At 52.1% G+C, this 9,923-nt stretch overlaps 1 pseudogene; it reads left to right on the top strand.

The window, feature by feature from the left end:
• Nucleotides 1-1,348: 1,348 nt before the first annotated feature.
• Nucleotides 1,349-8,364, top strand: LOC103270837 (annotated as a pseudogene).
• The last annotated feature ends 1,559 nt before the right edge of the window (nucleotides 8,365-9,923 follow it).

Genomic DNA, 9,923 nt, shown 5'->3' with positions numbered 1-9,923 from the left:
CTCAGTGATCTATCGCAGAAACAAAGAACAGAGTACCATATGTTCTCACTCATAAGTGGAGCTTGAACAATTATAATACTGTAAGAAAGCATTTGGCAGTAATGGAAAACTGTCAGGGGAGGAGGGGTGGGATTGGCAGTTGAGAGAAACTGCTAGGAGAGAGAGGGGCATACCTCATCAACTAGGGTACTGCATAATCAATGTTTGTGTATACCTAACCCTAAATTGTACCCCACATCTTTATAATAAAAAAATTATAGTTAAAAAAAGAGCAAAAATAAAAATAAAAGTTGAAGAGTAACTTTAATTTTATCTGAAATTTTAATACCCCCTTGCCATGTATTGTCACATACTCACAAGTTATAGCGAATGGGAAGTAGATATCTTTATTGGTGGCTATCATTCAGCCTATGCCACCTCCCAAACACACACACACGCACACACACACACATGCTCTTCTCGTTGTGTTCTCTGCCTCTTGTTTGCCTCGTATTTCTGCTGAGATCAGGGATTCCAAACTCTGGGCCAGGTAGGAGGCATAAATAAGTGAAAAGGACACATGGCGGTGTGGACCCTGCTGAGCCTTCTTTTGGGATAAAACAGAAGCAGAAGGCCCTGTGCTGAGTATCGTCTAAAGAAGGGGCTCCCGCTCAACTTTGCCATTTGTTGCCATGTGGGAATGCTGTCCTGTTGGCCAGATTTCAAGAGACTGCTGCACGTATGTGAAGTCTCCTATTGGTGGCTGATCCTGCTCCAAGTCACAGGGAGGTGCAAAATGGCCTGACCCAGGGAAATGGGTCTGCAGGCTGCCTGTGTCCCCTGGGCAAGGAGGCTTCTCACCTGGATGAAAGGGCAGCAGAGGCAAAGCCTGAGAGGGACACAGCCCCCTGCTGTGACTGGCTGGAAACTCAGGTCCCAAGAAGGAAAGAGATATGCTCAAGGCTGCCACTTGAGCCCGTGTCCAGGGGCCAGACCCGGTCCCTTCTTCTCAAGCAGACAGCGAGCTCTTCTGCAATCCCTGCCCATCCTATCCCAGAGTAGAGTACAAGGCTCAGGGATGCTTCTGACACTGGTCCAAGTCCTAGCAGGGGACAGCAGGGCAGCCTGGCAGCTTGGTAACACGAGGGCTGATAGCCAGGCTGGTCCACTCCCAGGTGCCAGCCTTAGGGGATAGATTCAGAGTGTGCAGCCCAAACACCTAGGGAGCTGTGAAGTGACACGTGAAGCTGGGCAAGAGTGGCTTAAACATTAATGCAGCTTCCACCACTCTCCAGAAGAACAAGTGGCCCCATAGCCAAGCTGCAGAGGTTCCTGCTGTCCCAGGCTGAGGAGGTGGTGACCAGCAGATATGGTTCTGTTTACCCAAGTCTTGGCTGAAATAGGTGACTTTGGTCACTTCCAGCTCCAGCTATTGATCCTGCTGAGTGTGCCCAACTTCTTGGGTACCTTCTATGTTTTTGGTCACATCTTCATGGTCCTGGAAGAACCCCACCACTGTGCAGTGGCCTGGGTCAAGAACCACACGTTCAACCTGAGTGCTGCTGAGCAGCTGGCCCTGAGCGTGCCCCTGGATGCCACAGGCAGCCCTGAGCCCTGCCTCAAGTTCCGGCCACCCCCTGCCAACGCCAGCCTGGAGGACATCCTCGGCCACCGCTCCAATGAGACGCAGCCTTGTGATATGGGCTGGGACTATCCTGAGGACAGGCCCCCATCCCTAAAGAACGAGGTAGGGCTGACCTTCTGCCTGCCTGTGTGGGTATGGTGAGTCTGTCAGGTCTTCCACCTGACTCTGCCCACAGTCACTGGCTGTTGCTCTGTCTCCGTATCTGCCCCATGCCTGTATGTTTAACCAGCAGCATGTGTGTTTTCCTTCTGCCAATCATCCTGTTTTTCTCTTTCTCATCTGCCTATTGGCCTGTCCACCTCCCTTCTACCCCTCTGTCATTTTCTCTGGGTGGTATGTCTGCCCATCTGCCCATCTGTCTGTCCATTTTACCTATCCTTTTGTCTGTCCCTCTCTTTGCTTGTTCCTCCGCCTATCTACCCAATTGTCTGTCTTCCCATCCCCTCCTGTTTTTCTGTCTGTATGCCTTGCTCTCCGCTCAACATTGTCATCTATGTGTCCATTTCATGTCATCTTTCTGTCTCCCCCACGTGTCTGCTGGTTGCTTGTCTTCCTGTGTTTTCCTCACTCTATTATGCTATCCCTTTCTCTCTTCACTCATCTGCCTTCTTGTTTGCTTGTCCTGGGCTTCTTGCCTCCCAGCTTCTCTCTCTGGGTGTCTGCCTGCCTGCCTGCCTCTGGAGATGCTGGAGAGCACCCATGACTCCAGGACTTGTCCTGTAGCTAACTAAGCATTCTCTCTTGCCAGCTTTACCCTTTTAGGAGAGACTCCAGTAGATAAACAGAAAGATTCCCACTCCAGTCACCTGAGAACAAGAGGGGTCCTCTGAAAACATCTGGTCCCACTCTGTTGCTTTCCAGATGGTGGAATGGAGACACAGAACATGGAAGTGGCTTGGCCAGGGCAGGACAGTGAATCGATTGTGGAGTTGGGACTGTCATGCCCGACTTGCTGTCCAGGTCCCTGCAGGAGTGGGGGACAGCACAGAAAGTCAAGATAGCTTATAAATGTCGGTTGTTGAGGGGTTCTGTGCAAATCTCACCTTCTTTGTGGCGAAAAACCTGGACCCCAGGAATTAACATTCACTTTTTACCTCTATAGTCGAGGAAGGATATATTTTTAGAGGCTTTCAAAATACAGTGTTTAAGGCCAGGCAGTGGCTCATGGTTATAATTCCAGTACTTGGGGAGGCAAAGGTGGAAGAATTGCTTGAGCCCAGGAGTTTGAGATCAGCCTTTGCAACATTGGAGACCTTGTCTCTGCAAGAAGAAGAAAGAAAATTATCTGGACATTGTACCCACTCCTATAGTCCCAACTTCTGGAGAGACTGGTGGGAGGATCTCTTGAGCCAGTAGGTGAAGCTGCAGTGAGCTGGGATCACAACACTGCATTCTAGCCTGAATGATAGGAAACCCATCTTTTAAAAATTTATTAACTAATTAAAAAACAAACCAAGCCAGGCTCAGTGGCTCAGCCTGTAATCCCGCACCTTTGGGAGGCTAAGGAGTAGATTGCCTGAGCCCGAGGGTTCGAGACCCGCCTGGGCAGCGAGACCTCATCTCTACAATAAATCAAAAAATCAGCCGGACGTGGTAGCATATGCCTGTAATTCCGGCTACTGGGAAGGCTGAGGCGGAAGAATTGCCAGAGCCCAGCAGGTCAGGCTGCGGTGGCCAGGAGCGGCCACTGCACTCCAGTCTGGGCGACAGAGTGAGACTCCAACTCAAAAAAAACAAAACAAACAAACAAACAAACAAACCCAAAAAACACCCAAAATTACAATGTTTACTTTTTTTTTTACTGTTTTTAAAAGTTTTTTTCTATCCCAGGTAATCTACTTCCAGTGGACAAAGGACAATGGTTTAACCAAAGGCTAATTTTTACTTTTTAATATATGACCATAAACTTTTCTCCAGAATCCTGGCAGCCTGAGGACGTGCCCTGCCTGTCCTCCTGACCCTCCACCTCATCCCATCCCACAGGGAGTGCTCAGTGGCCTGCGACCTCCCCACCTACCAGATCTAGGCCAGCCCAGCCCAGCCCCTTCCCACCCTCCTTGGCCTCTCCACCATCGCCCCAGCATCACCTCCGTGGTAGATTCAGGCCTTCTCCAGCCCTAAAACATTGTGGCAGGCCTACACGTGTTCACAAGCTGTCTGCCCACCTAGCCAAGAATCATCATCCTTAAAGCCCAGAAAACCCCCCAGATTGCTCAGGGCCTACTGTAGCCCTTGTCCACACCCTGAACTAGGCTGTTCATGCAATTTTATTCAGTCAAAGGTCCCTGAGTATTAGCTGGGCAGGGAACTGTCAGAGAAGAGTGGTACTTTGTTTCTCTTCTGCAAGAACCCTTGGTGGTCAGGGAAAGATCTGGGCCCCTTGCAGAGGGCTAAAGGGCGGGGTGGGCTCTGAGACCCAGAATTTTCTTCCTGCTGGGGAGAGAATGGGCAGACAACTTCCTGAAGGAGGTGGTATGTGAGCTGAGCACCAAGATACTAGAAAACTGTTGTTGGAAAGAAGGGAAATACAACAGGACAAGACAGGCCAGGCAGCAAGAAGTAGACGGGATGTTTGGGCAGCAGTAGGCAACTTAGCCTTCACTCATATTTCTTGCCCGTCAATGACAAGAGGGATGTCTTGACTCCACCAACCACCATCCAGCTGCGGGAACTAGCATGAGTTGCTTTACTTTCCTCCCTTGGGGGAAGGTAAGAGTAAGCATAGGATTGTTGGAATTATGTGAGAAAATGTGCATGAAGGGTTGAGCACAGCACTCAGCATAGGAAGAGCACCCAAAAGGCAGGAGTCATCATTGTGAAGGTTGAGGGGGCTTACACATCTCGTCCCCACAGACATTTGTGTAGGGAGCCATGCTGTGTACAAGGGCACAGAACTCCCTAAGGGGCCCACCACCCAGTGGGGGCAGGATCAGACAAGTGGACTATGTGTGCATAATTATGGACCCAAATATTTTGTCCTGTTGGTCTTCCAGCCTGTCTGTCAGGGTCTCCCTGTGTCTCCAGATGGGTTAGGGCTTTTGCATGGGCATCCTCTGGCACTGTCACTCCCTCCCTTCCTCTCTTATTTCCTCCCTCTGTTCCCTCCCCCGCCTTCTTTCTTTCTGCCTCCTTCTCCCTCCCATCCTCTCTCTGTATCTTTTTGTGCATATGTGTGTTCTTCTGTCCTAATTGCCTTCCTCAAGTCATGTGTGAGAGCACCTGAGGATTCTGAGGCATTTGCTTTTTTTCACACAAACTGCCAAAAACAGGACTTCACATAAATATGATGTCATGGAAGGGAAAGCAGTGTGGTCTCACATGGACACTGTACACCCTCCTAAGCTATTAGTTGTGTGATGCCAGATAGATGTTAAGTACAGTTTTAATTCCCTTTAAAATCATAAATATCCTGCTGTATGTACCCAATGAGTTCACTGCCTTGGCACACAGTTTGAGGACCATGGGTTTCTGCCCTAAGTGGCTTGTAGTGGTCTCAGTGGTGAAGAAGTTATTCCAAGACTCATATCTGCCTGTGTCTGTCTCAGTTCAATCTGATTCGTGATTGGAAGTCGCTGAAGGACACTTCATAGTCAGTGTTCATGGCTGGACTCCTGCTTGGGGCCCTCATCTTTGGGCCCCTCTGTGACCAATAAGAACCTTGATCACCTAACCTGCTCTTAGGCTCCTGCCACACCCAAGATTTTCCCTTATTCCCTCACACTGGGCCTTTAGGATAAGGCCCTGATCCCCTCAGGGAAGGACCATCTTTCCTCACTTGGCAAGAGAACCCAGAGCAGGACTTCTTCTCCTTCAGATAGATTCCCAGGAAGGACCCATCCCCTCCATAGTTCTGCCCTTTGTTTCCTCAGGATTGGTCGAAAGGTCACTATCCTGGTGCAGCTACTGTTCTCAGGCATCATCGGCCTGGCCATGGCCTTTGTGCCCGGCTTTCAGCTCTACACAGTCCTGCGCTTTGCTGTGGCGATTGCTATGGCTGGATACGCCTTCAGTCAGGTCACCCTGCGTGAGTATGTAGGCGCAGGAGGCTTCAGCCACAGGGCAAGGCCCCGGGCCTGGGCTGGCCACAGACCCAGACTGCCTGCGGTGCTCTTATAAGACACCCTGGGCCTGACGTTGTCACCCCAGAGCTTTCTGTGCTGGATCTGAGGCCACAACCTTAGCATTGTTGCAACTGGGAGAAACAGGGAGTGAGTGAACAGGGACTAATCCAGTCTCAACCTCTCTGTTCCCACAGTTTCAGAGTGGGTGGGAACCTCGCGGAGGACTCGGGCCTTGGTCCTGGGCCACTGTGCTTTTAGCCTCGGTCAGATGGCACTGGCAGGACTTGCCTACCTCATCCGCAACTGGAGGCTCTTCCAGATCGCTGCTACTGCGCCTATCTTCCTGCTCTTCTTCTACTTCTGGTGAGGAGACACTTGCCAGGAGCAAGTTACCCTTGGCTGCGCTGTGCGGGGGCTGGAGTGCCGAACTCACGTTCATGGGAGAGTCGGAGGCTTGTCTGGGAGAGGCAGCCTGTAAGTGTGGGGGTGTGGGGTTCAGTTGGCACTAGAATTTGGGAAAGCTCCAGGGGACCCCAGGCCCCAAGGTCATAGCCATTCCCCACCTACAGGGCTCTCCCAGAATCTGCACGGTGGCTTCTGATCTGGGGGAGGATAAAGGAGGTTAAGCAACTGATCCAGAAGGCGGCCTCGGTCAACAGGCGGAAACTCTCCCCTGAGCTCCTGAACCAGGTGCTTCCAGCAAGCCTCATCCCAGGCCTAGCCCTGCCCCCAAAGTTGATCCACACAGACCCTCCTGCTTAGCCCCTAACTCTGCATTTCCCCCGCAGCTGGTCCCAGAAAAGACAGGCCCATCAGGGAATGCCCTGGATCTGTTCTGACACCCCCAGCTCCAGAAGGTGACCCTGATTCTCTTCTGTGTCTGGTGAGTGACCAGGGCCCACGTTCCCTCCTGAGGACAAAGCCAAAGCACTGTCACTTCCCTGGTGTGTTTCACTGCAGTGGGGAGATGGTGGCTCCTTCTGTCTGGGACAGTCTCTCCCTAGCTGTGCCAATGTCCCCTGTTGTGACTGCTGACTAGGGTGAGCTCTCCACCTGTGTGTGATGATGTCTCCTCACCCAGCAGTGACAGGAACCCCTGGACACTTTGCAGGCCTGAGCCTCCAAGTGGGGGACTTTGGCCTGGACATCCACCTGACGCAGTTCATCTTTGGAGTCGTTGAGGTGCCTGCCTGCTGTTCCAGCTTCTTCATGATGCAGAAGTTCGGCCGCAGATGGAGCCAGTTGGGGACTCTGGTTCTGGGTGGCCTCATGTGTATCATCATCATCTTCATCCCAGCAGGTACCAGGCCAGGCGTTCCCCACCCGACTGGGCTTCATCTGCCAGCTGTCAGGGGCTAGACCCATGGCCATTGTCCCACCTTCAGGAGAAAGGGCTTTCCCGAGGTGTGGGTACAGATGGGGTGAGGAGCTTGGGTGGACAGGGCAGGGGACAGGGTCTAGGTGATGGGGCTATCTGCTTTCTGACAGATCAGCCTGTGGTGGTCACCCTGCTGGCCGTGGTGGGGAAGGTTGCCATGGCAGCTGCCTTCACCATCTCCTACGTGTACTCTGCCGAGCTCTTCCCCACCGTCATCCGGTAAGAGCCGATGGTTCACCTTCTACCCTCTTCTCCTGAGACCCTGATGGTGGCCACCCCTCCTCCACCATCACCCCATTTCACAGATAGCTAATGGGGCTGATTCTGGAGCAGCAGTGCTGGGCGGAGTTCAGGGCAGCCAGCCAGAGCCCTCAAGTTGTCCCCAGGCGGGGGAGGACACACATGGAAGTTGGATAAGCAATGGCGAGTCAGGATAAGATCATAAGGTAAGTCTAAAAATGCATGGCCCCGGAGAAGGAGCACTGGGGTGGGAAGAAGTGGGTCAGGAGCTGCAGGCTGACCTGAGACTTGACAGATGAGCAGGAACATGGCAAGCAAAGAGGCCAGGAGGTAGAAGAAGCAGGCAGGTGCAGGGAGCATGCATGATGGATGGGCTTGATGAGGCTGGAGACCTGCAGGCTTGGGGCTCACAGCAAGGGGTCTGGGCTCTCCCAAGGACATACGCTGGGGTGGAGTGGTGACAGAGTTGGGACCAGGTCTGTTCAGCTTGGCCCAGGCTTCCCCCAGACAGACAGGTATGGGACTGGTGGGCATCTTCTCACGGATCGGGGGCATCCTCACGCCACTGGTGGTCCTGCTGGGCGAGTATCATGCGGCCTTCCCCATGCTCATCTATGGCAGCCTCCCCATCGTGGTGGGCCTGCTCTGTGCCCTGCTGCCTGAGACCCGTGGCCAGCCCCTGAAGGACACCATCGAGGACCTGGAGCAGGGGCTCCAGCCCCGGTGAGCTGCTCACTTGCTTGGAGCCAGAACCTGGGCCTCACATGGCATCCCCTCTCCTTATGCCCAGGCCTCCCGCTCACCATGAGTCTATGGTTGCTTAGAGGCCAACATGTGGCCAATCTGAGCCAGAGACTTCTGGCTGGCCCTGGTTCAGATTCCTCCTTCTTTCAGGAGGGGATAGTGGGGGACACTTCACTGGAACAATACCTGGACAGTCAGTGACAGCCTTCTCTGCTCCCTCCAGGTCTTCAAAATCAACATCTCCTGTAGAGGAAACAGAGGCTACAGGAAGAACTTCCAGTCTGGGGGTTGCCTTTGAGACCAGCACATACTTCTGATTGATTTTCTAAGAGCATGCCCATCAGCTGCAGGGAGTTGCCTAATGTTCCCCTGGATATGGCCTAGACCCTTGAGGACACAGGAGCAAGACCAGCCACGTTGATGGAAGCAGCACAACATGAATTAGGCCCACCTCAGTCACCCACCACTGAGCCCAATCCCAGAAGCCACTGGGACAGGACCTCCCTGCTTCCTTAACTTTCTAGAATCCCACCCCCAGTACCCCATCCGGGTGATAGGCTTGACCTGTCTTGGGCATAACTTGTTCTCTGTTAGTTGTGTGAGGGTGTGGCTCTCCTATTCCCTTCCATCTGGAGTTCCCCCACCCTCAAAACACTAGCTATGGCCTTCTCAAGGTGGCAGAGCAGAAGGGCAGGAAAATGTGGTGCACTGGTCCTGACTCAGCAGGTGGATGAAAAGACCATGGATAGAGAAAACGTTATGGCTCCTGTGGCTAAGGTGTGGCTCCACGGGTCCTGTGATCCTACAGAGAGAGGACTCTGTTCAGTGAAAATCAAAGTTTCCATCTTGTATTCTCTTCAGTGATCCAGACCCAGCCCCATCTCAGCTCTTGCCTGGCCTGGGTGTGGGTCAGGGGCTAGCCATGGGGAAGGAGAGGAGGCTTGTTCTGCTCCTCTCCATGCCCCCGCCTCCTCCCCCTCATGTTCTGCCACATCTGGATCATTCAGGACCCATCGGGGTGAGTGAAAAGGGTTGCTGGTCATATGTTTGCAGGCGCAAACTGGGCCATCACCTGTCAGGGTATTTCGACGGGCTCCTGAAAGCTGGCTCTTCCCTGGGGCTTCTTTATGGGTTTCTCAGAGATCCATTCAGGGTCTCTGCATTGCTCATTACCATGAGCAGCACCCTCCCAGTGTACTACCCACTCCTCATGGGACCCTCTCTCACCCTAACCCAGTACTACTCCCATAGCCTCTTTCATTGCTCCCATCCTCACCTCAGAAGATGGCCTTCTGCCGGAGTCCAGCTCCAGGGGGTAAGGGTTTCCTGAAGGAGGGACAGCATCGGCGCAGGAGAAAAAACTTGGACACTGACTCTGCAGCAAGCAGGACAAATGCCGATTTATTCTTTTTCAACTCCTTTTATATCCTAGAGTTTGGCTTGAGGCAAAAACATGTTTTTCATTTTCAAGGCAATCAGTTTCAATTTAATGGACCAGACAGGCAATGTATCTTTATTCATCCTGTTTTGATCTTAAAACATTATCACCCTAAACATTAACTATAAATTTTATAAACTCTTAACATTTTTAATGATTACCATTTCTTATGTCCATACAAAACTTACTTATTCCTATAACTATTACATTATAAGTCACTACCAAGTTCTAAGCACTATAGTTGTCACATAGATTAGCAAGTCACACCTGTGACCTTCACACAGAAATTTGCAACTAGCTGGGGTAAAACAGCATTCTCAAGGTTTTTTATTTATTTATTTTTGAGTTGGAGTCTCACTCTGTCGCCCAGACTGGAGCGGCCACTGCAGCCTCGCCTGCTGGGCTCTGGTGATCCTTCCGCCTCAGCCTTCCGAGTAG

This window comes from Carlito syrichta, unplaced genomic scaffold (genome assembly GCF_000164805.1).
Source record: "Carlito syrichta isolate Samal-C Ts95f unplaced genomic scaffold, Tarsius_syrichta-2.0.1 Scaffold310396, whole genome shotgun sequence".
In the NCBI taxonomy this organism is placed as follows: Eukaryota; Metazoa; Chordata; class Mammalia; order Primates; family Tarsiidae; genus Carlito; species Carlito syrichta.
The sequence above is the reverse complement of the archived record's forward strand: the minus strand, read 5'-3'. Positions and strand labels throughout refer to the sequence as shown.